Source organism: Xenopus laevis, chromosome 2L (assembly GCF_017654675.1).
Source record: "Xenopus laevis strain J_2021 chromosome 2L, Xenopus_laevis_v10.1, whole genome shotgun sequence".
Lineage (NCBI taxonomy): Eukaryota > Metazoa > Chordata > Amphibia > Anura > Pipidae > Xenopus > Xenopus laevis.
The window spans coordinates 112,440,072-112,468,050 of NC_054373.1; the positions used below are offsets into that span (position 1 = coordinate 112,440,072).

At 37.4% G+C, this 27,979-nt stretch overlaps 1 protein-coding gene across 7 annotated transcripts in view; it reads left to right on the forward strand.

The window, feature by feature from the left end:
• Positions 1–27,979, forward strand: part of dmd.1.L (dystrophin, gene 1 L homeolog) — a 1,148,817-nt gene that overhangs the window by 889,650 nt on the left and 231,188 nt on the right. The gene's annotated exons all lie outside the window — the stretch shown is intronic.

The following is a 27,979-nucleotide window of genomic DNA, read 5'->3' on the forward strand; positions in this document are numbered from 1 at the left end:
CTCTGTGTGCCAGAAACCCCCCCCCCCAAAGATTATTTTGCCTGACTGTGTATCCAGGGACAAATAAGAACATTGATGAAAAATAATGTGATAAAAATGTGTAGGAGAAGTGAAGATGATTATAAAATAAAAAAAATGGGTTTGAATGGGAAAATTATAATGGAGTGATTACAATTACAGTAATCTGAAAGCATGGAGGTGACTTCACCATAACTAGAGTGGTGTTGCTCATTTCTCTCTATTGTCAAAAAATAAACAGAGCTACTATTTACTTACTTCTATTACTGCCACTGTACAGTTCTCTCTACTTGAAAATAAGTTTGTGTGTCAGTTTTACTAAATTACAAAAAAAATGAAAATCTCCCTGCTTTCTAAATAGATACATTTACTTTGCATTGTAGTGTAAAACAAAGACCGCCTAATGTTGTGACATATAACCATAATTCTGTTCATTATAATTATCATGATTATTTCAAAATAATTCTGGGGTAAGCCACAAAATCACAGTTTAGAATATCATTGCAGCCTTTCCTTTTAACTACTGTTTTCTGAAACATCAGTATGTTTGAGTTAATTTAGTACTGAAAATACAATAATAGCATAAAAGTAATATTTTTCCAGTATGTTGTTATAAAATAAAAGGGCCTATTTATTATGCTGTGTAAAACGAAATTGACAGAAAAAAATGTTTAAAAAGCTGTGTAAAATGAATGGCGAATTTATCAAGTTGTGTTTTATTTTACTCCATGTAAAGACCAGATTAGCCGCTGTTATATTACATTGCTTCAGACCTTTGTAAATCAGTTTCAGCGGAAGTTGCTCAAGTTTATTTAGCTGAAGGGAGATTACATCAAAAGTAAAATTATTGCTGTCGCCCTATGAATATGGACATGATAATCACCCACTGCTCTTCAAGAAGAACACTGATGCATGCAACTTTTTCTGGTGGACAGGGCCGGAACTAGGGGTAGGCAGAGTAGGCACGTGCCTAGGGAGCAAAGCTGGAGGGGCGCCAGGCAAGTACCTGCTCAGTCGCCTACCCCATGTCCGGTCCCATCTCTAACCGACTGCCGCTTCTATTCATTGTGTTAATGTGCTTTGCGCATGTGCGCTGGAACGCAGCTTCGCCCATGCGCGGTGGGACACAGCTCCGCGCATGCACGCTGGAGCGCAGTTTTGCACATAAGTTGTAGAGCGCGCAATCAGCCGGCGCCGTGGCTGGCCAGGTTGTCTAGGGCGACTGGCCGGGTTGGCCCGGCTCTGCTGGTGGACCTAATAGAGTAGCTGGGCCTCACAAGTTGCACACTATAATGCTCACACACATTATAAAAAAAGACTCTTAGATGCTATTGGAAAAAGTCTTTGTTTCTGGTGAACTATATGAAACCAACTGAACTGAAAAAAGTGTTGGAAGGTGAACAAACACATTAAGTGGGTTATTTACTAAACTCTGAATTTATTGCATATTTTATTTAAAAAAACCAGACTCCCATGCCTGATTTGACCTTATTTATTAGTTTAAAAAAACTAAAATTAATCAATTTTGGAAAAAACCCAATACAAGCAAGCAAAAACCTGAATCGTTCAATTTTTTTCAGGGTTTTGACCGAAAATCCCGAATTTTTCAGATTTTAGGGTCGAAACTCAACGATATCTTTAAATTGAGATTGGTGCCTCTCCCATTGACTTATAAATGACCTCAAAAGGTCTGAGATGGCGGATTTTCAGATTTAGGCTTTTTGATCATTGGTGTATAATAAATCTCAAAAAATTAAATTTTTTCCCCACAAAAAAATAAATTTTTTCCCCACAAAAAAATAAAAAATTTTCCCACAATAAATTCCATTTTTTCCCACAGAGAAATCCATTTTTTGCCCCAATAACCTGACCAGATAAAGTCGAGGTTTAGTAAAACCTCGAAGTGAAAAAATAAAGTTTGACTTTGACTGAGATAAATGTTTGATTTTGTTTTGTTTGTATGCATTGAGGTAATTTTGCCTCATTCCTTTTATGTTCACAGCAAGAGATTAAGTGGCCAATGATAATTGGTTTCCTTTTTTGTTTCCGCTGTATAAAATAACATATCTTACTCAGAATCCCATATTGATTTTAAAAGCTAAGCCTTTTATAATTTAGCTCTGTTTATTTTAAAAGCAAATAAAAAAAGCTGTTACTTCTACTCCTAATATTTTTTATCTGTGTTGTTACATTAACTAACAATATTTGTTTATTTTATTAACATTCAGCTAGGTTTATTGGTCTAATTGAATCCTACTCCTGCATCACTTCACATTAATTTACAAAACAACATGTTCATAATTAGTACAGCACTTTACTGTGGGCGGCTTCTCCTAAGGTAAGTAAAATGGCACCTGGAGAGACTTTATGATAAAACACTTTAAGACCTTTAATAACTTACTAAAAGCAGAGTTTAATTTTAATTTTAGAGACATCCTAAAGGGAAATTGTATTATAAGGGTTTAAATGACTGGGAACAACAGTAAAAGCAGAGAATAACCTAAACTTCATGCTATTGCTTTCCATAGAAATGTTGTATATACTTTATATAATTACAGATAAATATGTTAAAAACTATTATATACCACCAGACATATGTGGAACTAAACCCCAGAGCAGTGGCCTATAGCAACCTGTCATTTCCTCCCATTTTTAAAACTTCATCAGATCAATCACATACAAGGTTTTTCTAAAACCATAATAATGATCTAGCCTATAAAATTTGAAAAGGAAGCTGGGTACTTGTCTAATATAATCACACACAATATAAGGGAGCACCACCCATCAATTGAGAGAAACAGTAGATGGTGTGCGGGGTTCAAGAGATAAGAAGTAAAGAAAGAAAAAGTTAACCCTTGAAATTGCACAACCCCATCATAGAGCCCGATAACTCAGGGAACAATTTTAAAACTTTAAACGATAAATGCAAACCATAAGTTGAGTATGGGGCTGATTCATTTAGTCTGTAGTGAGCCACTACAGTCTGTAGTAAACAACTACAGTGATAACGTGGTATAGGGCAATAAAGACAAATATCACGTGGCCTATAAAAAATAGGTATCTTATTCAATTGCCAAACCTGGCATAAGCTCGCTTGTGAATCCCAATTAGTCCGCCACCCATTCACCCTTGTTCGAAATCTCCCAGTTTCCTGGTGCAAAGAGACGGGTAAGTGGAGTGGCAATTGCACAGATCAGTTACCTGCCAATGAGGGTCCCAAATTAAGCTAAGCTGCCCATTCCACCACCAGTCCACTTTCCAGCCTTAGTGATTCCACCACCCATTCACCCTCAGGCGCAACCTCCCATTTCCATGGAAGAAGATAGTATGATTAGGTGGTATCAAAAGTTGATCCACTGTTCAATTAATAGAAACGAATTGTGGTACTTAGAAAAAGCTCGCATCAGAGTTTGCATTAATTCTACCCCAGAAAGAGGCTCCGTTGATCGCCCACCCCTTCACCCACAGAGCTTCCCTCCCATTTCAGCCGTGAAGCGGTGGCCTAAGTTTATAATAGTTCGGTCCCCCTGCCTAGCTAAACTATAATGCGCCTAACGCATGTTTCACCCGCGTTAAGCAGGCTTTGTCAAAGTACTTGTCTAAGATATAGTTTGACATAATGTATAACACAAATGTCATACATGGGTCCACCAGGAACACTGTCCATCCAAGGGTCAACCTGGATTTAGATACAATAAGTCATCCAAAATTCTTGGCAAGACAGTCACAGGGCTACAGCCAGAGAGCCAAAGAAGCAGTTAACACTCGAAAATGGACGACACTCTGTTGCACTAACCCAGCTGTGATATCAACATGGTTTTGGCCCTTTATATACTGGTTTTACCCTATCTAGCCTACTTGTCACTGGAGAAGCCAACATCATAAAGGAAATACCAAGTTGTATTCAGTAAAATCCTATAACAAAACATAAATAAAAAGTGACAAAAAGTCACTATGGTCTTTTAGATACAGCCATGCATGTTACTAAAATATTATTATTATTGAGGGGACAAAATCAATATAAAGACCACTTCACTTGGTACACTATTTATGGAAGATCAACACATCACATTTCAAAAGAACATCTGTGTAATTTTGTCAACAATGATTTGTTGGAGTGAAAATTTCATAAAATGTTTCTCTAGTGTTACTGTCTTCCTAGCAAAACTTTGTTAACTTACTTCAGCTTACGTCAGTTTAAATTCAGAGGATATATAAAGGTCATATGTATGTATTTATCAGTGATGTTGGTGATATTGCTGGAAGTGGCCACTTTTTATTAAAAATGTCCAAGGAAGCAAAATAAAGACAGAGATCCTCTTTTATCTCAGGCCATGAGCCTACCCTAAAACAAATTTATCAAATGATAAATAAAGGGGGGGGCGGAGCTAGCCAGCGATGAGCGTGGTCGCTTGAGACAAGAGCTCCGTACTACCCTGAGCCAAAAAGCGACTTTTTAACACTTTGGACCGAAATTGTCAGGCAGGTACTGTGGGAGAACTTGGCTACGACGACATGGCACCGAAAGCACAGCCGAAAAAGGCGAACGCTTCAGTTACTGCGTTCTTTGCCTCCCACACCACGCCTGACTCACAGCCGAAAGCAGGCGCCATCTTGGATCCATCGCAAGCGGGCCCGGATCCTGATCCCATGCGGGACGCGGATGGCACACTTAACCCGACAGAGGAATTGAAATTTATGCTGATGGATATCAAGCAAACCCTGCAGGCGGATATTAAGCAACTGTCGGTTGATATACGTAAAGAGATACAAGACCTCGGTGAACGTACGTCACACATAGAAACCAAGATGAGTGAGTACGCGGAGGCCCATAACGACTTAGCCGATAACCACGCCAGAGTCGAGAAGGAGATGGACCGTCTGGGCGAGTAAGGTGGCGGATTTGGAGGATCGCTCCCGCAGAAACAACCTTAAGCTGCGTGGCATACCGGAGTTGGTACAGGCTCAGGACTTAGCTGACTACCTGGCTGAACTACTCAAGGTAATTATGCCTAATGCCCCTCCTATAGAACTGACGATAGACAGAATACATAGGATCCCCAAGCCACGCAATGCCCCAGACTCGGTCCCAAGGGACGTGCTCACCAAACTGCACTTTTTCCACACTAAAGAGAGGCTCCTGCGCTCAGCCCGACGCAAGGAAAATTGGCCTGCTAAATATGCTGACATACAAATTTTTGCGGATTTATCCCAGGCTACCTTGGCAAAACGCAGAGCTTATGGGGAGATCACTAAGATACTTCGGGACAACAATGTACCGTACAGGTGGGGCTTCCCGGTTAAGCTACTAGTCAACAAGCAAGGCACCTTGACCTCCCTCATCACGCCTGAAGAGGCCAGAAAGGCGCTACGCAGATGGAACCTGTTAAACACCCCGGCCTCTCCTCCACGCTCTCCGCAACGCTCACAGCTCCAAAAGTTATCTAAGGAGTGGCAAGAAGTTTAGTTTGCAATGTCGGCGTTGACCCTCTTGGGGTAATTTCCAAGTTGCTCTTGGTCCTATGCACCACTACTATGGCTCGGGGAGAACGGAGGGTTCCACCCTTTTCTCTCCTTTTTCTCCCTTTTTTGGTGCTCTATGCACTGTTGCTTGTTCTATTACTGTATGTAACCCACTTCCCCCCCACTTTTCCCAGTTCTTGGTACTACTGGGATACACACTGGCGCAGTTCTACTTGTGTACCTACGCCATGAAGAGACTGTTTGTTAATGTTGAACCACGGCTGGTTCTCTGTTTTTGGTTGAAGATATGTTTTTTGTTATTTTCTGTATGTTTTCCAACTCATCCTAAACTGCATTCATGCTATTTCCTTTTTATTGCCCTTACTCAGTCACAATGTTTTCCGTATCATAGCCTGTTGATAATGTCTTTTATACTACTGTGGACAGCCAAGCCTCGGTTTCAGCCATCATGCCATGCATACAATGGTTAAGTTTTATTCACTAAATGCTAGGGGGTTGAATACTCCGCAAAAAACGTAACTTAGCGCTTAATGAGGCGTATAAAGCTAAGGCCGATGTTTTGATGTTTCAAGAAACTCACTTTAAAAAACACCACCAACCAGCATTTTATAATAGAAGGTACCCACATCACTTTCATGCCTTATCCAATACTAAAACTAAAGGTGTTTCTATTCTAATTGGTGCCTCTACTACATTTCAGATGCATCGCATGGTGGCTGATCCCTTGGGTAGATACCTGCTGATAGTCTGCATGCTAGATAATCAACAATACACGCTGATTAATATCTATGCCCCAAATGAAAACCAGCTGCAATTCCTAAGTAAAACACTGACACATCTTTTGCAATATAGGAAGGGCAAATGTGTTGTAGCAGGAGATTTTAACCTTGCACCTGACCCCCCTATAGATATCTATAGAACTGCCTCACAACCTGTAAGCAAACAACAATTGATGCAAGCTAAGAAATTCAGGGACCTGCTTCATAGTTTTGCCCTAATTGATGTATGGAGGGCCCGACATCCGTTAGGAAAGGATTTTACGTATCACTCCCCCAGATTCTTAACCCACACGAGAATTGACCTTTTCCTCCTGGATCCCCAAACCACAGCACAAGCCACTAAAGCCTGGATCGGAATCCAGTCATGGTCCGACCACGCTCCAATTGGAATTGATATAGGGTCTTTTCCTTCTAGGAGGACTTTCATCCCCTGGAGATTGAATGACTCCCTGTTGTCTCATCAAGGCATATCGGAGCACTTAAAATCTTCTCTGAACTCATATTTTCAGACAAATGTGACTCCAGATGTTGATTATCAAACAATATGGCTCGCACATAAAGCGACAATGAGGGGGGAAATTATATCTCAAGCTGCCAACCTCCGAAAACAGCGTGATCATAACATACGCACGATTCAACAAGTCATGGTCCGACCACGCTCCAATTGGAATTGATATAGGGTCTTTTCCTTCTAGGAGGACTTTCATCCCCTGGAGATTGAATGACTCCCTGTTGTCTCATCAAGGCATATCGGAGCACTTAAAATCTTCTCTGAACTCATATTTTCAGACAAATGTGACTCCAGATGTTGATTATCAAACAATATGGCTCGCACATAAAGCGACAATGAGGGGGGAAATTATATCTCAAGCTGCCAACCTCCGAAAACAGCGTGATCATAACATACGCACGATTCAACAAGTCCTTACTGATCTGGAACATGACTATTACTCTCAACCCACAATAGAATTGGCTAACAAGATTCAAACACAAAAACTTACAAAAACTTACTCCTCATCAAAACTGAATATCGGTTAAAGCTCCTTAGACATTTCTATTATACAAAAAGCAATAAAGCTGACAAATTACTAGGGGGACTCTTTCCAGCACCTACAAGCTCTTGGTCATGGACCCTCCTGACTATAAACACCCCTACATGTTAAAATGGGAAAGCGACCTACACCTATCCTTTACTGTGGACCAATGGCACGAAACGGCACAGATATTATCTGGGACTACCAGATGTACGAATCATATTGAATCCTATAAGAAGTTGTTGCACAGATGGCATCTGACTCCAATGAGACTACATAAGATTTCGCACACCCATTCGCAATTATGTTGGAGAAACTGTGGGGACGCTGGAACTTTACTGCATTTATGGTGGGGCTGCACACTCTCTCAGCAAATATGGCAGTCGGTATTTCATCTCATATCCAATGACCTTCATATAGTTATTCCTTTTGAGCCACAAGTAGCGCTTCTTCTGCTGTTTCCAGATCGAATCCCCAGGCCCACTAAAAAATTGCTCTTTCACTTGTTTAACTCTACCACGACTTTGATAGCTAAATATTGGAAACCAGGTGGCCCCATCCACTTGGAACACATTATTGCAGCTGTTGACATTAGAGCGGCTATGGAACATATGGCAGCTCGCAATGAGTGCAGGCTGTCGAAATATGAGGAAATCTGGTCGCCATGGCTGACCTACAGAAATGGGCAAACTTCAACCCTGTGACATTTTTTGCCTTGCTATGATCCTTGATAACTTTTCTGAGTTAGTCTTTTCACTATCACATTGTGAATGCATGCAGTCTGGGTTAGGCTTTAATGTTATTGTTATTATCTTATATATTGTTTATCAGGATGCTCTTTTGGGATATACTTTCTTTTTATTTCTTTGTATTATTATTTTCCTGTCTGTTTTCACTGCCATTAGAGGTCTCTTCTTTTTGCTCCTTTCAGCAAATTGCTTTACGGAATATTGTACCTGTTTTCTATGATGACCTTAATTTTCAAAATGTGTGTAAGGTCTACTGCATGTATATTGTGCTATTCTGTTTTCCATTGATAACCTCTAATAAAGAGAAGTTACAAAAAATGATAAATAAAGGTAAAGAAGATATTTACATTTACAACTTGTAAACATAATCCCACTTTAAATACAGCATGACAAAACTTTTTTGGAATACAGGATATGAGGTCACTGACATAATAATGTGCCACATTTCGTCTACTCCCAATGGACTGGGATCTCAGTGTTGCTTTGAAGGAATTTTACAAACTACCTGGGGTCCTAACCACTGAACTCTCTATGACCTTTCTGATGTTGCCTTGGGAACTATCTAAAACTATCTAAAACTGCAAGCTCTTTGATGAAGTATAAAACTGCTCTTAATAGCTCACACTGTCTATATCACAATTCTATCACATACAGGTATTGGATCCGTTATCCGAAAACCTGTTATCCAGAAAGCTCTGAATTACAGAATAGCTGTCTCCCCTAGACCCCATTTTATCCAAATAATCAGATTTTTACAAAATGATTTCCTTTTTCTCTGTAATAATAAAACAGTAGCTTGTACTTGATCCCAACTAAGATATATTTAATCCTTATTGGAAGCAAAACCAGCCTATTGAGTTTATTTAATGTTTAAATGATTTTCTAGTAGACTTAAGGTATGAAGATCCAAATTATGGAAAGATCCATTATCTGGAAAACCCCAGGTCCCGAGCATTCTGGATAAAGGATCCTATACCTGTATTCAGCGCAGAACCTTGCCTTTATGCTGCCTGAGGCGGCCTTCCGTTGCCGTCCCCACCACGCCTCACGGCGCTCACCTTTTTAGCGCCGTAGGGGGTCGGCGGCGCTGCACGTCGCTAGTGCAGAGAGCACAATTGTGCTCTCTGCACTAGAAGAGTCGAATTTCCGGTTTGAAAACCGGAAATTTGGCTCTTAGTTAGCAGGAGCGGTATTTTTGCTGCCCCTGGCAACCAGGGGGGCGCTGCCGCCTAAGGCGAGTGTGTCAACTTGCCTCATTGGTGGAGCGCCACCCGGCCTGTATTATTACAAGATACGCTACCCTGTTCCGGTCCCTTTTTCTGGCTTTTTTGTGGGAAAAATCTAATTTTCACATGGGTTTTTTTTTTTGATTTTCCATCCATTGAGTTTTCCATCCTCTGGGTTTAAAAAATTGCGAAAAATTTGTGATTTTTTTATTAAAAGTCAGATTTTATCAAAAAAAATCACACATTTTTCTGGATTTGTGCATTTGGAGTTTAGTATAAAACCCCTATGTGTTAAAGTTAAATAAAATAAATATTCCATGATTAAAAAAATGCATTTTTATTAATGAAGATGGATACCCTCAGCATACATGGTATACCCATAAATTACATATATGCATAATGCGTATTAAAGGATATGTGTTTGGGGAAGGAGGTACTGCTTGCACTGCATTGTTGTAAATTAAAAAGAAAAATAAGACAACATATGGCCAGAAACTGAAATGCATACAGTTATATACACAAACAAACAGCCCTAAATATGCTCCACCACAGAAAAGGCACCCTTGGTTATCTAACCTAGTTAAAGTAAAAGCCCAGGTAGGAGAAGTGAAAAGCTTTGTCTCTGCACTTTATGGTGGTTAAATCTGTACATCTGTATCCCTACCATCAATCACAGTAATCACAAAGAAAGACGTTGTGCCACCGCAAGCAAGCAAGCTCTCCATCATGTTTAGGATTCTTTCATTCGCTTTATGATTAAGTATCTTTTTTTTTTTATAGAAACTTGATGTGCTCATATCAGTGTTAGGAAATGGAGAGGAACTCACATAAATGCCACAAATGTTATGTCTCATTTCACTGAAATCTTTGCATTATAGTATATTTTCCATCAGGCTGCCATTAAAGAAACAAATCATTATGGAACTAGCCATAGGTTGTCCTCACTTGTCTTGGTACTGTCCTTGGCAGTATATTTATTACCTGCTGTGTCACTGAATCTTCTATCTGTATAGAATACCTGGTTGAGATATCAAGGAAGATAAAGCAATGACTTATTGCAGAATTTACAGTTAAATGACCTTGCCGGTGCTATTACGGCTATGCAAAACTTTCTTACTTCTAAGCAGACATGATAAAGCAGAAGAATAAACAGACGCTACATATAATATTCTGGCACTCAGACACTAAAGGAGAATGCAAAAATCGGCAAAGTCTCTCGCTGATTTCTTCTAGAGTCAAGAATAGGAACTTTATTATTTAGTTGATCAAAGCTGCAATTAAAATCATGGTACAGCAAATTTTGCAGCATTCTGGATACAGCTATGGGTTCTATTATCCGGAAACCCGTTATTCAGAAAGCTCTGAATTACGGAAAAGCTGTCTCTGATAGACTCCATTTTGTCAAAAAAATCCAAATTTTTAAAAATGATTTCCTTTTTCTCTGTAATAATAAAACAGTACCTTGTACTTGATCCAAACTAAGATATAATTAATCCTCATTGGAAGCAAAACCAACCTATTGGGTTTATTTAATGTTAAAATGATTTTCTAGTTGACTTGCGGTATGAAGATCCAAATTACAGAGAGATCCATTCTCTGGAAAACCCCAGGCACTGAGCATTCTGGATAACAGGTCCCATACCTGTATTATAAAAATCACATCTAATGTGCCCAACAAACTCCACAGCAAAATAATTTTTAAGACCACCTATTGGGGGTCATTTATAAACACTGGGCAATATTGCACCTGGGCGGTAACCCATAGAAACCAATTAGTGATTAACTATTTTCAGCCAGCTGCAGGTTGAGCTGAAAGCAATCATCTGATTGGTTTCCATGGGTTACTGCCCAGGTTCGTGTTTATAAATAACCCCAGATATAGTAATAGTTATGGCTCTGCCCAAACCAAATATTTTTAGACAATTATATTAGGGGTTTTTTTTCTGTTTATTTGTTCAAAATATCAGTTTTTGATCTATTTCAGTATCCATAGAACTAATAGCTGCACTATATTTGTAACAGCAAACATTCAAAATCACTTATCAGTATTTACCTGCTCTTATCTTCATTCTTCATTAATTCTAAGGCAGACAGTGTCACCTCACGTTGTTGAATTTACCCTTTCTGACACATGACTCTGAGGTTACCAGCACTTTTGATGGTGTCTGATGGCTATCTGTCAACTCTCACAATCAAAGCAGAATCAAAACACATGTTAAGAAATTCCCATTTGACTCTGACATCTAGATGTAATGTTAATATTTATCAGAAGAACATTCAGCACTGTGCCTTTGACTCTAATGCATTTAAATAAAGTGTTATTTTCAGAATCAAAGCAGATGAGATATTTCATCTTTATATTTTAACACGTTTACCTTCATAACTGTGCAAGAATGTGCTATTTTAGGGCAGGGACACATGGGCAGATTCGGGAGATTTCGCCTATTCTGCAGGGCGACCATCTCCAGGAACTGCCTTTCCCCTGCCTTCCGCCTGCTAAAATGAAAAACTGCCTGCACCAATGCACTCGGGGCACTTAGATTTCCGAAGTAGCCTGCAGTTTCCTTCGCGCTGGCGTTTTCTCATTATAGCAGGCGGAAGGCAGTTAGGGGAGATTGTCGCCCCGGAGAAGAGACAATTAATCGACAGGTCCATGTCCTTAGTATTATACTTATCTGGCCATATCTGGGTATTGCGTTTCTTATGTCTGGTTAGGAAAGAAGAGTGCTAATTTGTTTTAAATAACAGTATTTCAGTGGCTGTGAGACATTTCCACATCAGGTCCTCCTTAGTGGTTGCACCTCAGGTAAGGCCCATTCTTAACTCATAATAGAGTTACAGATACAGTATATTAAAACATTGCCATAGCAACCTTTCAACCATAGTTCCAACAATATATACCACAAATTCTTACTCAAACTGAACTTCTTGCTATGCCCCCAGTAGTCTATAGAAGACAAAATACATATTTTCACAAATCTCACATTTATTGGCCTTAAGGCTAACCCCCTAGGTGCAGTTTTGGACTTTCCAACCCCAGGGGAACCAGTCCCATGTTTGTGAACCACTACAGAAGACTGAGCAAATAGCTTGTGGCTAAGTAGTGCAAATCTCTGGACCTTAAAGGAGAAACAACCCCTTAGTAAAAAAAAACCCTACCCCCCTACTCTACATAGACCCCCCTCCCTCCTCCCCCCAGCCTAGCTGCCCCCGTGCAAATGCCCCTAACTCTTTACATACCCCTCCGTGCAGATTCTGTCCAGTGGAGTTAGTTCACAGCAGCCATCTTCTTCTCTTTGGTAATCTTCGGAATGAAACCAGTGAAGCGGCGCATGCGCAGTTGGAGAAGTTTTTTGTTTTGTGACAAATGTGTATTAGCCCTATAATTGCTGAAATGATGGTCTCATTCCAAACATTACGGAAGCGTCTGAAGACGGCATAGCCTTTATTTATATAATTATCCCTGTCTACAACATGCAGGTAGTGAATTGAACACCATCAAACTTTTATACTTAATTTTAATTCCTATATACAGGTTTTATAATGTCAATGCAGTCAATATTTTCTATTTGTTAAGCGTTGTATTGCTGTTTCCCACACATTTATAGTAAATGTCAGCCAAGTTGCAATGCACTAAATTTTAAGGCTCACTGTGCAAGCCACTAGCTGCAGAACAAGTGGAGTTCCCTGTGGTACAAGCGTTCATGGGTATGAGCACTCTCCCATCCAGAAGCAAACAATATAAGTTTCTTTAATTTTCCTATTATCTTCATTATTTATTTTTCGTCATTTTTGAATTGCCTTTTTCTTTTGACTCTTTTCAGTTTTCAAATGGGGGTCACTCCCCATCTAAGAAACAGACACTCTGTGAGGCTACAAATGTATTGTTAGTGCTACTTTTTATTACTCATCTTTCTATTTAGGCCTCTCCTATTCATATTCCAGTCTCTTATTCAAATCAGTGCATGGTTGCTAGGGTAATTTGGACCCTAGCAGCCAAATTGCTGAAACTGCATACTGCAGAATAAAAAGCTAAATAACTCAAAAACCACAAATAATAAAAAATTAAAACCAATTGCAAATTGTTCAACTTTTGCCCAGGTTACTAAACTAAGTTATATGTGACACCACTATTTACTTTTATTTGCTTTAACTTTTTTTCTACAATGTGATAAATATACAAAGAAGCAAACGTGCTTTTGCCTGAATGCTTGTCAAAATGATGGAAGCTGGTCACAGTCATTAAGAATTTTTGACCACCTCTTGATAAACAGCTGCCCTGATATTGATGACTGTAAATCATATTGTAGCCTGTTTCAGGCAGCTGCATTTTGAGTAAGATTATATTTTGTTTCTAGAAGATGAATGATAGAGGCATTTCTTGACATCCATTTAGTTTCAGCAAATATAAGTAATACCTTCACCTTTGTCACTGCTAAAGGGGAAAGTAAGCATTATTAATACATACAAGATCTGTCAGTGTTACCTGATACTCATCCACATCATCTACAGGGATAGCCAACAACTCCCACTGAGGATGAGGGGTCCAAAGTCTATCACCGATTGGATGGTTTTGATTTTAATTTGCCTTTGTCTCATGGGACACATTAACAAATATGTGTCATGTGACAAATGTTTTTCCATCAGAAAAGGATTTTGCTGTCCATGTAACAAGTGGAATTTTGACAGAGTGTAAGTACACTGGCAGGTTTTATTTGTAGGCTAGGGCTTTTGAGATGCCCTACCAGATGTTTGCTATACACTCCATACTTGCATTCCTTGATAGCTGGTTGATAAAACAGCTTGTATCAACACTGCATTAATTCTTATAGCACACAGGGTAATTTGTCATGTTTTAGACTCTTTTGCTAGGATTTTACAGCCATTTTATCTACACAATGCAAGATTGGACGGGGAAACTGCAGCATTGCTTGGCCTCTCAACATAATTACATTTTCTAAACATCTGCGTCATTACTGATGTGATTCATTTTGAAGCGGCATACAGCTGTGTTTCCTGTTTCAATTAACAATCCCTTAATTGCATATCTTTCTCCTGTTACTAATTCAGTTAATGTATTCATAATTAAGAGTATTCTGTTTCCTACCAAGGTTTATCAAGATAGCAGAGATGTAACGAAAAATAATTTAAACTGGTACGGCTGGGAAACCCTTCAACTATAATCATATCCACCAGTGCCCTTCACATACTTAGAAGCACTAATTACATTTCTAACAGTTATGTTTTCATAGTAATTAAATGCAGACTTCCCCTGTGCACGTATTTAAGGTATGACTTTTACTAATTAATGATCACTTATATTGGTTACTGTTTTGCTTATTTTATTGTTATTTGTGTCAAAGGTTTTCCTCTTATCCCCTTTTAATATAATACATATTCAATCTTTGCACAGTACAGCTTCTTACAGTGTAGTCTGCAGCACTTCACTGAACTGATTAATAACCAATCATACAATATACCGTAAGAAGTTTATATTTTTAAAATGGAAACCATACTACTGTATATTATTCCTTGGAAAACATGTTGATGTCTATCTGGTTGTTTCAAAGTAGAAACACGCTCATTTACACAGTCATGCCACAACCCTTCAAGCTGGAGTCAATTTGGAGAAAATCCTGTGGCTTTTAAACATCACAGCACAGTCACCCAAAATATCCTTACAGTTTTCCTCTATGCTGTAGTCCGATATGTTGCAGGCATTTTGCACTATACTATTCAGTCAGTGCCTTAAGTATTTATTCATACTTTTTGAAGAAACCGATAACGGTGATGGGTATATTATGGGTTTCTGTGGGCCTCTTTATCAAATTTTAGTTTGGAATCCAGAGTTCCCCTTTAAAGTGATACAAAGGGCTGGTTTTGTCCATAAGGGATCTTTAATATGTGCAAAGGTATTTCTGTAAATGCATTTCATTTCCAAAGAACAAAAAGAGAAAACTAAATACTGTAAAAATATCAACAGGCAGCATATAAAAACATCAGGTGCCATTAGTGGGCTTAGTATGAAATATATTATAATTTATATTTATCAGTGGTTTTTAATGAAAATAGATTTTTTCTTTGAAATGATCCTGCTCTACTTATCACATTTTCCACACAATATACAACTTTCAATAACTGTATCCTGTGGCAAAATAATACCAACTCAGTTTATCTTCTGTAGCAGCAGATTCCCCACAGTGAGTGCTGAGAGTCCTACTCAAAAAAGGGAAGACAGGTTGAGCAGAGAGATTTAGCACTACATCCTATACCTGAGACTATCAGTTGTGTCTCCACCTGCTACAATAAACATATCCAGCCATAAATCAATTTCAACAGAGGCATTTGACAATATGTTGTTTACAGAAAGACCTATGGCTAACTTCTAGACTAGAGACCTTTGCTCTTTATGCCAGCTCATATTCATTCCTAATGATCTGGCACATTGCATATTATAGGTGAGTGAGTTATGTACAGTCTGTTTAAGAAAAGGCAAATTTTAGATTGCTGGCACAGTTACTTGTATTTTCTGTGTTTAATTCAATTTGTGAAGGAAAGCTTAAGTATCCACACACATTACACAATTAGCCTAATTCAGAATTGTCTGGTTCACTTGAGTATTCTTTTTACCAAGAAAATTGACACTGCTGCAGAAGAAGAAACAGTTACGTATAGAAGCAACATTGCCAAGAAATACAGTATTGCAACAAAATGGCTCCATGAGGAAAAGCATATTGATTTGTAAACTATTTTTTTTGTGTTTAAGGTGTAATATTTCTTGCGGCTTTCACAATTGTCTAGATAAATTGAAAGAAAAGGCTTCAGTGTGCATTTTTGTCTCAATTATCTTGCAGTTTATTGTCTTGGTACAGCAAGTTCTTAGAAATGCTTATCTGAAATCCCCTTGGAAAACAAGAAAATTCTTTCTGACCTCTGTAAATTTTACCATAATAACTTATTTTGTGAAAACTAGAGTTCTTTTTTTTTTTTTATCTGACACATTTTGTAGCTGCTAGTATCATCTCAATAGGGAGCCCTTTCAAAACTGGTACTGCCCTTAGTTGAGAAAGCTCTTCTTTGGAGGACAAGAAACCAACTTTCATCTTTCCTTAAAAGATGCTCATGTTTGAATGTCATAGCTTTAGGTATAATAAGCTCTTCTGAAATCTCCTTACACAATCCTTTGATGTTTATTATTTTTCTGTTTGAGCTGGGCTGTCCTCAGTTTGTCTTTAGTCTTAAATATGACAGTATTTAGACTTAATTTGACAGTATTTCTTTGCTAGCAGATGAGCCCTTATCCTTTGGTTTGACATTTTATGATATTTTCAATCTGTTTAGTTCATCATTGGACTATATTGGAATCTGTGTGTTAGTTGTTTTCAAAAGAATTGAACTGAAACCAGGGTGCCAATGTGGTGGCCCTTATTCTGTGAAATATACATTTCTGTATAACTGAGAATACGGACATCTGAAATTCAACTGAGGGAAACCCGAATTTAGACCAAGAAAATGTAAAATTGCAGACGTCTCTCTGTTGTTGAATTCTTACTTCTGGAATCCTAAAATTGGTCATACTGGACAATGACTGTCTCTTTAAACTGAGAGAGGTCTATGGCCAGATACCTATGATGCAGGTCTGAAAACCTTGTCCATGTGGAGACACTTCTAATGCTATACACTTCCAAGTGATTTGTGGGCCAAATGATTGGATCAGCCATATTTGGACAGCAAATGGATCTACCAATGTATGCCTGTACATGTCTTGCTCCTGGAAATTGTGAGACCTGTACGTTAGCAACAGCTAGCATACTACAGCTTGAAAAGTCTGGATCGAAACTATTTGTCACTTCCTATTACACCTCAAAGTTTCCCTTGTAGGTGTATTGTAAGGTTCAATAAAGCTTTCATATATTTCAGTCTTCTTTGTTTTATCAGCTTATCTGTGTCTAATACAGAAGCACATATTTAGTAGCTACTTCTACTTATTTTGAAAATAAGCATATTGCAAAATATACTGTTTTTGTGTGTATTAATATATGATTTAATTTTAGATAGCAACTTAATTAAGACTGCAGTAGGAATTTAATTAAATGCCTATACGTATATTTTGTTATTTAATTGGTTTGTGAGCATGAAGAGCCAGAGGCAGGCAAAAAGAAAGCTCCTGTGATTTGGAGGCTTAAGTGAACACATGTTATACAAAGAAATGAAGGAATAATTTTGAAAAGTCCATCATTATTATTTTTATTAATATAATACTTAATTACATCCAAACATTACTTCAGAGAGTTAAATAGTATCAATCAAAAATTAGCTATAAATGTTAGTGGGTGAGAGATCAAATGAAGCCTTCCATTATACATAAGGGTAGAGGCAATGTCAGAAGTTAGTTCTGATCTATTTTATAGAATCATTTTCTATGCTACTAAATGTATAAATGCTTTTTGCCATTTTAGGAAGGTAAATCATTTCAGACAAGTAGGTGCATTCAATAAAGCTCAAGTCACAGATTTGCCAATCATATTTTTTAACTGCTGAAAATGGATCAGGATTCCACAATCAGAATTTTAGTAAATCTAGCTCCAGATTTATGACCAGGTTTTGAGGTTTCATATACCAGATTGTGGATCTAGAGATTGTGCTTTAGATGGTGGGAAGTTGCAGCCTTAGGGTTACTTTATGAGACATGGTACTTTTGCTTCTATGCTAGACAATATCTGGGTTATAGATATATCACAAAAATGTAATTGATTTTATTACAGAAAAATTATATAATCTTTTTGTCAGTTCTGATTTAGTGTGTAAATACACTAAAGCACCCCCCCCCCAAACATTGCACTATGTTTATAATTCTAAAATGAGGCATTGCCAATAGTTAATAAACCGTGAGCTTGTTTATTTTTAAAAGAATAGAGATATGCATCAACAGCCATAGAATATTATATTCCACCGTTTAACCCTCAGTCCAACATTCGCCCATTGTAGTTATTCAACCACACAGATCTAAATATACTTTACTAAATAATGTTATAATAATTGTATTACAAATGATCAATGTTGTTCTAAAGGAAGACAAGCATTTTTAAGGAAAAAAAAGCCGTTCACGGGGGAAAAAATACCAGCTGCAGAAAAACTGTAAAAAAAAATCATTGAAGGCTTAGTAGTTAAGCATGGTAATGAAGCATAAAAAAATCCAAAAACTCTGGCTCGGTGAAAGGAGATTGGCAGCCTTATATAATAGCCAGAACTCTCCTACCAGTGTTATCTGCTGATAGAGATAAGGAATGATGAAATGTGTTGATAAAGCTGTGATCAACATAGCAGATTTGCCAATTTATTCAGGCTCAAAGCACTGTGCATACAAATTATGAAGCTACTTAACAGTTTAGGTAAATGTCCTAAATATAAATGGCAGGAGTCTGACACCTCTACTGTTTCCAGCGCTTTAATTAGTTTGCTTAAAATCTGCTTGGACTATCACACTCCTGGTGTATTATATAAACATCTGCCTTCTTATCTGACCAGAAGTCTATAATCTAGACTAGTCCAAATAAGCCTGCACATTCTGTTATGATTTTGTGTAGCACCAAAACTTCTGAAATATATATACACCATTTCATATTTGAACAATTAATTTTGTTCTTGTAAAAATTCAAGTAAAAAGCTTTCTTCATGAGATCTTTTTCATTTAAAAAAGTTTCTTAACTAAAAGGAATGCCTTAAATGATCACAGATCATAATATTGTATGAAGGTGATGTAATAATGGGTCAGTAGTGTGCTCCATGGTATGGTATGAAAAAGGAAAACTCGATATATGGATCTGACCGACAAAATCATATCAAAATCTCGCATGTAGTTTAACCCTAAAATCACCATAATCCGTATTTAACCCTTTAAATGCCAAGAAAGTAGATCCGGGTGCATAGAGCCTTTTAAAGCCAGAATTTACATTCTCCATTAAAAGGGCTGCCTCTCTGCACTTCTGGTGAAATCAAAGTGCAGAGAGGCGCTCCTGGCTGTTCAACCCCCTAGACAACAAGCCTAGGGGCCGCCACGTGGGTCCTGCTATGCAAATGTCACAGGACCTGACTTTTTACCTGCTCCACATGCTCACCCAGTGTGGCTTCTTCCTGGACCTGACCTTGTGTGATCAGTGCCGCCCACTCACTTCCTGCTGCTGATCTCATAGATCCTAGACCCTCCAGCTCTGCTAAGGACCCCTTCTCCTAGAAATGGTTAGTGCCCTTTTTTTACACATTTGCACACACATATAAATGCATTTACACATACACAGTACACACATAACTAAAGGTAACATTTCTGGCTTTTTTTGTTTTTCACACATTTGAACACATCTACAGATTCACATACACACACATTTATACACTTTTTAGAGCTGTACACACATGCATACACATTTTTCATTTTCATTTCATTCTTCATTTTATCAGTTTCCCTCTTGTTTTTCCCCTAAAAACTGTTGATTTCCTAGTATGAATATTGGCTCAAGCATTCTGACCATTAACACGCTGTCGGATCAGTTATACCATTTCATTGAATTGTCTAATTGATTTTTGTGATTTTATTGCAGTTTTATCCTTGCATTGTTTTCCTTACTTTTTTAGGGTGTTTTACATTGGTACCTAATGATGTGTGCGAGATATGATGCTGTAGATTAGAAGCTTTGAGGTCATTTTTCAAAAAAATCACCAATTTCTATAAAGAATTATAACTTTAGGAAAGAATTGCAATTTGGTAGTTTGGAGTACATAGATATATTTACCTATTTTGATTCTCTAGAATCTGTTCTTTCTAATAATGGGTAGTTTACTAGGGTTAATCTACTGTTAGTGGAATGTTTGGCCTTGAACTCAGAAGTATGCCATTTTGTGGAGCGGTGCTTTGTAAATTTGATAGTGTACTGCTTGTAGATTTTTAGCTATACAAGTGTGACATCTCTATAAAACTATATATATACATATATTTGGTATTGGTGTGTTCAGGAGACATAGAACTTTCCAAATCAACTGTGTTCTTGCACATAAAATAAATTATGCTACTATGAAAAAGGTCTTCCACCCTTGCATATATTATTGGTGGTTGGTGTTTTGGACTATATGGAGTATACTGATACTATACAGAGGGAGTTAGCATCTCTTAAACAACACCATCTTCATTCCTCATGAGAATGCAAGAGACTGTGTTAGATCCCTCCCATTCTTTATATAATATTCAGGGGTCACAAGGTCACATTAGAATCTCCTGTTAGGGAAACCCTAAACACTTCTACCCCTTGAAGCCCAGGAAAGCACCCATGTTCAGATAAGTTCCTTCTCAAAATTAGGGGCAGCACTAAAGTCTTGTATTCCTTATCCTTATGTATCCCTTCTTTGGATTCTGATTATCTCCTGCGCTTTCTACTCATTAATTTGAATTTGTATGCCTTCCTTTACAAGTGCAGATAATATAATTATGTTGTACTTTGTAATTTTTGACATATATTACATATATTACTATACTATTACTATTACTATAATACTATTTTGCCATGTTTACATTCTTGTTTATTTCTGTTAAGTTGTTGAATTAATTGTGTGGTGCCATATAAGTATATAGAATCAGCTGAAGTATGCTACACTATGGAAGGAAGCTTGCAATTGCAGATTGCAAATATACACATAATAGGAGTATTTTTTTTCTCATATGTAACTTCCATTTGTAATTTAGAAAAGTATTTACAAGCAAGAAACATGGAAGGATATTTTATATTTTGACATTATTAATAAGAGCTGAACATTTTCTTGTTTTTTGTTTTTCACATGGAACAAGTGCCCTGTGGGGCATTTTTTAATATGGTAACTATTGCTGGCTGCTTTCAATTCATTTAAACTTAATACATACACGGCAGACGGATTGACTCTGTAACATTCTCCGGTGACTGAAAAGTGACTCAAAGTTAAGGCTATTTATATAATAGCCTTTGGCCATGTCCTGTATTATACAAAGTTGCCTCAGTTAAACGAGTCTTCCAACCAGCTAGAAAAAAGTATATTTATGCAAATATATTCGTTTTTAAACAACTTTTCTTTCAATATGAAATTTGATACCTGGTTTATACTATTGACCTGATTCATAGATGCTCAATGATACAAGCACATTTGCCAATAACAATTAATCAGCAATTCTTTTTGAGCAGTCTATTATAAGATGGAAAATTAAAGAAAATACCGGACTGGTTGCTTCTGGCAACTGCTCTTGTGCAAGTAAGCCTTTATATGTCTGAAATGTTTTTGTTACAGATGTCATGGTACTTGAGCGCATATTGATAGACTTTTTGACCACCAACTTTAAAGGGGGACGTCAGCTTCCAGAAACCCCAAATATACCCATCACCGTTACCTGTTTCTTTAAAAAGTATGTATAAATGCCATTTCTCTTGCTAACACACAACAAGGGAAATTGCTGTTAGTGTATTGACTTGTCCTTTATGCAGAAAGGAACATGAGAATTTTCTAGTACCCAGGTGCATGCGTGCATTTGCTCACGGTGGGGGGGAGTGGGTGCTAGGACCAAGAGGACCCCATGCTAGAATCCTGCAGTGAAACATCAATTTCCTAGTGCTCTTGGCTATTTGTATCAGGTAGATTTATAGCAGGGCCACTTCCGGGACCATAGGAAGATGTTGTTTGAGCAGTTGAGAGAGCAACTGAAAGATGTGTTGCCAAAAGGTCGAGATTATGTGGCAGTTCCACCACATATGTAGTAAGGTGCCCTCTTGTCCGCACCCTCTCCAGCAATTTTTAGGGTGTCGACTACTGACTACCTTGTGGTGCAGTCAGTACTTTCCGCCATTGCTGTATAGTATAAGATTTTTGGAGGTCCTGCTCCCATCTGATCATATAGGGCAACTTATTATCTAGGTTTTGGGCCAACACTTGTTTATAACATTCTGAAATAAGTCATTTCCCATGCCACGCTTTGTTGCATAGGTATTCCATATTAGTTTTGAGTCGCCTCTTTTTTAGTCCTTATTTTGGGAAAGGAGCCAGTGTGTAATTTGAAGGTAAGTATAGTTATCTCGCGCAGTTAAAGAGTATTTGTCAGATAGTCTCTGAAATGATTCCAGGGAATTAGCAAAATACAAGTCTTGGAGTTTCCTGCTTCCAGCCAAGATGATATCCGAATCTGTGGAATAAGTTTAGGTAAAGCTGAAAGTGGAAACAACGGAGAAGGGAATGACCCAAAATGAAGTCTGGTAGCCATATAGTGCCAAATTTGTAAGGTATACCTGGAGGTGGGCAGGAGTAGGTTGATGGAGGGCCTAGAAGATTTGTTGAGCCAGAAATATTGTGTAAGCTGGTGGTTGTCCGCATAGCCCGATTCCAGATCGACCCATTTTCTGTGTCCTGATGGGGCATGCATTCGGATAGCCGATTCCAGTATCGTAGCTGTGTGATAAGCCTTAATGTTAGGTATACCAAGACCCCTGGAGGTCCTAGGGTACTGGGTGATTTGGAATTTAATCCTGGGTTGTTTGTCTTGCCATATAAACCTATTAATCGTTCGTTGCAAGGTTTGGAGGTACAGTAAGTGGGGGGCAGAGAGATTTGAAGTGGTGAACCTCTTCTTTAAGTCCCATCAGCCATATATGGCTAACCCTTACATGTTCATTTCTAAGGTGGCAGTTTCAACAAAAGCTCCCATTAGTTCAGCCAATATTATATAGATAACATTTTAAAAGTGCTATGTTATTGGAATTTGTAAAGGCAACATTCGAACAGTTTAGGTTTTAAAAAACAACTTTTCAGCTAGCAATATAGCAATATTGTGCAAGTACCATGCAAAGAGCAGCAAATATGTTTGACCTTGGCAGAAATACAGTAAATAACCTATTGTATGTACAACTTTGAACAGACACTTGGATTTGTCTTCGCAAAAATATGTTCTCTGAGGCTTTAGTCTGTAACATAAAGGATTTTAATAAGCTGGAGAAAAATAAATAAAATCTCCCAGAATTACCTACAGTGTACCGGTATCTGGAAAATCTATCTGCACTCAGGAAGATATTTCCTGTGCTGAATGCAGGCATGTCAGGTTTAGGAAATGTAAGACCTTTCCTACACTTTCCTCGGACTGCAAGAATATTTCTTTCATAAAGAAATATTCTTGTAGTTATGTTTCCCTATAAGATTTCATCTTCATTTACAGTGAGGCGATCTGCTGTAGACAGTGATGTACTACTGTAATCATGTGGCACTGGCAATGAAGCAGAAATAGGAGCCACACAAACTTGTTCTACTTCATTACTGTGTTGACAATGCCCTACCAGGTATCCAGGTGGCTATGCACCACTACAAATACATATTCATGTTTGGGAATAACCTTATTAATCAGCTCCTAAGTAGTGTTGTGAATTTTTTCGCCAGCCATGGATTTGCAGTGAAATTCCGCATTTCGCCATCTGCAAATTTTTTCATGAAACTGCGGCAAAAATTTGCAGCAAAAAAATTCACCACAACAAAAATTTGCAGAGACAAAGAAGTTGCCATAAGAAAAAAGGCCCATTGACTTTAATGCATTTAGACAAATAAGAAAAAACGCCAATTGACTTTGCATTTGGACAAATAAGTCGCCATAAGAAAAAAGGCACGTATAAAGAATATTGACGCCTATTGACTTCAGTGCATTTCGTTGATTTTTTGCCCATTTCGAAAAAAATGTACTACGAAATGGGACAGATTTGTCCATCATTACTCCTAAATTTCTAGCTATTAATCCAACCACAAACTGATCAGTTGGAAGGCACGATACTATCTACTCATAAAATAAATTAGTTTCTTTCAATCTTGGTAAAGTTCTTTTTTTCTTACCCATTGCTAAGGGTTTTGCTATAAACAGCAGTGCCCATCCAGCTAGAGCCACATATGCAGTGAAATCATCAGCTAAGATTAAGGCTTCCAGAGTTCATTTAGCCATTTCTTAATTTTACTTTGTAGCATTTGTAGTAAACTAATGCTATGGGGCAGATTTATCAATTTATTCAATTTGAATTCGAATTGTCAACGTTTTTTTTTGGTCAAAACTGTCAAATTCGACTAGGGAGTTGTTCATAGTCGATAAAAATTTTTCCAAAAATTTGAATTTGAATTTCCAGATTTATCATACTCATGGCCCTTTATCTTGTAATGGCCCTTCAAATTTGACTATTCACCACTTAAAACCTGCCGAATTGCTGTTTAATCAATGGGAGACATCCAGGGATCAATTTGGAGTTATTTGCAGCCTTCCTGACATTCAAGAGTAATTTGGATTTTGACATTTGGAGAAAAAAACTTGAAATGAGTTTTCAAAATTCTAATTCGATTCAAATTCGATTCGAGTTTTTTGATCGACCCTATTCACCTGAGTTCATAAAATTTTACGTTTATAATAACCTTCAATTGGCTGAATTTCAAGTTCTTGGGAGTTTATGGGAGTTTTAAAAAAAACTCAGATGAATTCGAAATTCGACCCTTGTGCCTCTGTGTCCATTGATAGAAACCAGAAACCAAAATAGAAAAGCTGAACCCACTGACCCTTATGGAAAGGGTTTTAAAAGCTAATGGAACAATAAACCTGTGCTTGTTCTACTATAATTATCCTCTGAATTGACACATTTATGTTCTACGGTGGATTGGACTTGCTCTTGCTCTTGCTCTTGGTCATTAACACAGTGGTCAGGCTCATTTACCAACTCTGGGCAAATTTGCAGCTGAGCAGTAACCCATAGAACCCAAGCAGTGATTAGCTCTGTTCAGCTGCAGGTAGAACAATGGAATTGATTGGTTGCAGTGGGTTACTGCCAGTGTTATCAAAAAACTGGGATTCTTTAATATAGAACATAATTAAGTCAACCATCCACTGTAGGGAAATTTCTACACAAGGTCCCTGGCATACAAGAAACAGTAGACAAAAAAACAGTACTGTTTGTAGTTTGATGTCTACAAGAAATATAAGATCCAAGTGGAGTGAACCATCTGAAATTGAAGGGTACCACTGTTTTGAACCTTCTGAAAAGAATGTGTGAGTCAACTATAGCAGAAAAGAATATATAGACTTCTGTGGGAAACTCAGGAAACCCATTCAGGGATGGTGGCTAATACACATTCACCGTCAAAAGAACACCAACTGGAGACTCAGGAGAGAAGTACAATTTGTTTTTTCATTATTCTTTGTTATTCTAGTATTTTTCAAGCTTTCAAACACACAGTGGTCTAGTTTTTTTCCAGTAAAGCTAGATAGTACCCTTTACTGACTATCCCTCCCAATAAACTACGGAGAGCTACAGCAGACAATACACCCACATAATTTCTAATGTTTCTCACAAGCTGTGTAAATCTACTCATAATTACTGAAAATGAGTATGGTTTTGGTTGTGTGGGGTTTTTTTTCATGTTACATGACCAAGGTAGCAATTTTCTTGCTTATACAATCTATTTGTAATACTTTCTTCCAGATAAAATCCATTAACAAGTGCATTCAATTGTGCAAACCAACCAATTTTGCAATGACTAAACCATCTCCCAGTATGCTTTATACTGTCTAGTCTACAACATAAAGTATAATATAGCAACTTATTGTCCTCGCTACTTAAAGCACACAGTGCAAGCAAAAAGCTAGATAGCATGTTAGGAATAGCTTTAGGGCCCACTTACATACCCTCAATTTTTTCATGTGTTTGGGCAAATCAAAATGCTTGAAAACAGAACTATTTCATTCCCTTGGACAAGTTTTGGCCATATATTTAACAGTCCCCATATTCAAAGAAAATTCCTCCAAATCTCCCATCTGCCTGTTTGCTCCACAAACAGATTAAAGTTATATAATGCAGCCTACAGTATGTAGCATTATGTAACCAAATGATCCACTATGTGGAAAGCATTGGACATCACTGTATTGTGGGTGTATGAGGCAGCAATAAACTGTAAAGGGAAGTGGAAAAGAACAATGATGTGAATCAGCCTCTAGGGAAGCTGCCTCTAAAATCCCAGCTGCTCCTTTGAAAGCATGTAACATAAATGTTAAATGTTCAGTAACCTCACATGAACTTATAGCAGGCAATACAAATAACTTAAAGTGATAGTATGTTTCTAAGCACTGTATACACACACAAACACACACACACACACATATATATATATATATATAGTATATATATATATATATATATATATATATATATATATATATATATATATATATATATATATATATATATATATAATAGTTTTGTACAGGTATGGGATCTGTTATCTAGAAACACATTATCCAAAAAAACTCTGAATTACAGGAAGGGCATCTCCATAATCTCCATTTTAATCAAAAAATTCACATTTTTTAAAATGATTTTCTTTTTCTTTGTAATAATAGAAATGTATGTTTTACATGATCCCAACTAAGATATAATGTATTCTCACTAGGCAAGACAATCCGATTGGGTTTAATTATTGTTTAATATATTTTTTAATTTACTTAAGATATTCCAAATTATGGAAAGACCCCCTATCCAGAAAACCAGAAAACCCCAGGTCCCAGGCATTCTGGATAACAGGTCCCATACCTGTATAAATATTAATCATGTTGGTTATCGAGTCAAGTAAGTCTTATTTATCTGTATATTCACATGGATGCGAGCTTCTATTAGTTGTTCATATCAGTTACCAGAGAAATCCATTTCACAGATTTCAGTAAAATTGTCATTTCTAGTGTTCAAAGTTTTAAAAAGCATAAACATTCCTTATTACTTTTTATTAATGTATTTGATTAATAATTGCTTTTGATAATTGAAGTGATAATATTGGTACTGTCAGGTGTTTCCTATTTAGATTGATTGGAAAGTGGCAGTGGGAGTTAGTGTATTGTTCTCCAACAGCTGAGATACATGAGTGGACAAAATGGCCTGTGTTCTATTGCTTCCATTTCTACCGCTATAGTATGAACATAATTAGATTGATGAGTGGGAGAGAGAAAGCCCTTTAAAGTGTGTGTGTGAGTGTCTGTGCAAAAGGGCCTCTGGCAAAATTAGGAAGTTAACGGTTGGCAGAGGACTTTACCACCACATATTTCAGTTTAGCAGATTGGAAAAATAAAACATAAAAGGTACCCTGTTAGTTATTAATATATCCTTTGGAATGAATCACCACCTCCAGTGTGTTTGTAGTCAACTAACAGTCATTCTTTGTTTGGTTAATAATTATTCAGAATTTGTTTTTCATTTATTTCATATTTGGGATTTTACCCACATATTTTTCAATAATACTGAAGTCTGGGATGAAAGCCCTTCCAAATCATGTCTTTATTTAATTATTTTTTGTTTTCGCTGTATTTTTTTGGATCATTTGCATTGTTGTATACAACCTCCTTTTATTTTGTGTTTCTTAACTGACAGTGGGGCATTAGCTTTTAGAATGTGTTGATACAGTGTTCAGATGGGTCTTCATTTTTCCCGCACTGGCTGCCACCCATCACAAAAGCTTTTTTCTAAATAAACCTTTGGTGAGTGTAACAAAATTGTTCAATTAAGGCCTAATGAGTTAATTATGCATTGATTAATATATTGCACCCAAAACGGTTTAAGCAGATCATATGGAACTAATATACTTTAGCTTAATCATCTACCTAAACTGGTACTGTATACCAAGATATA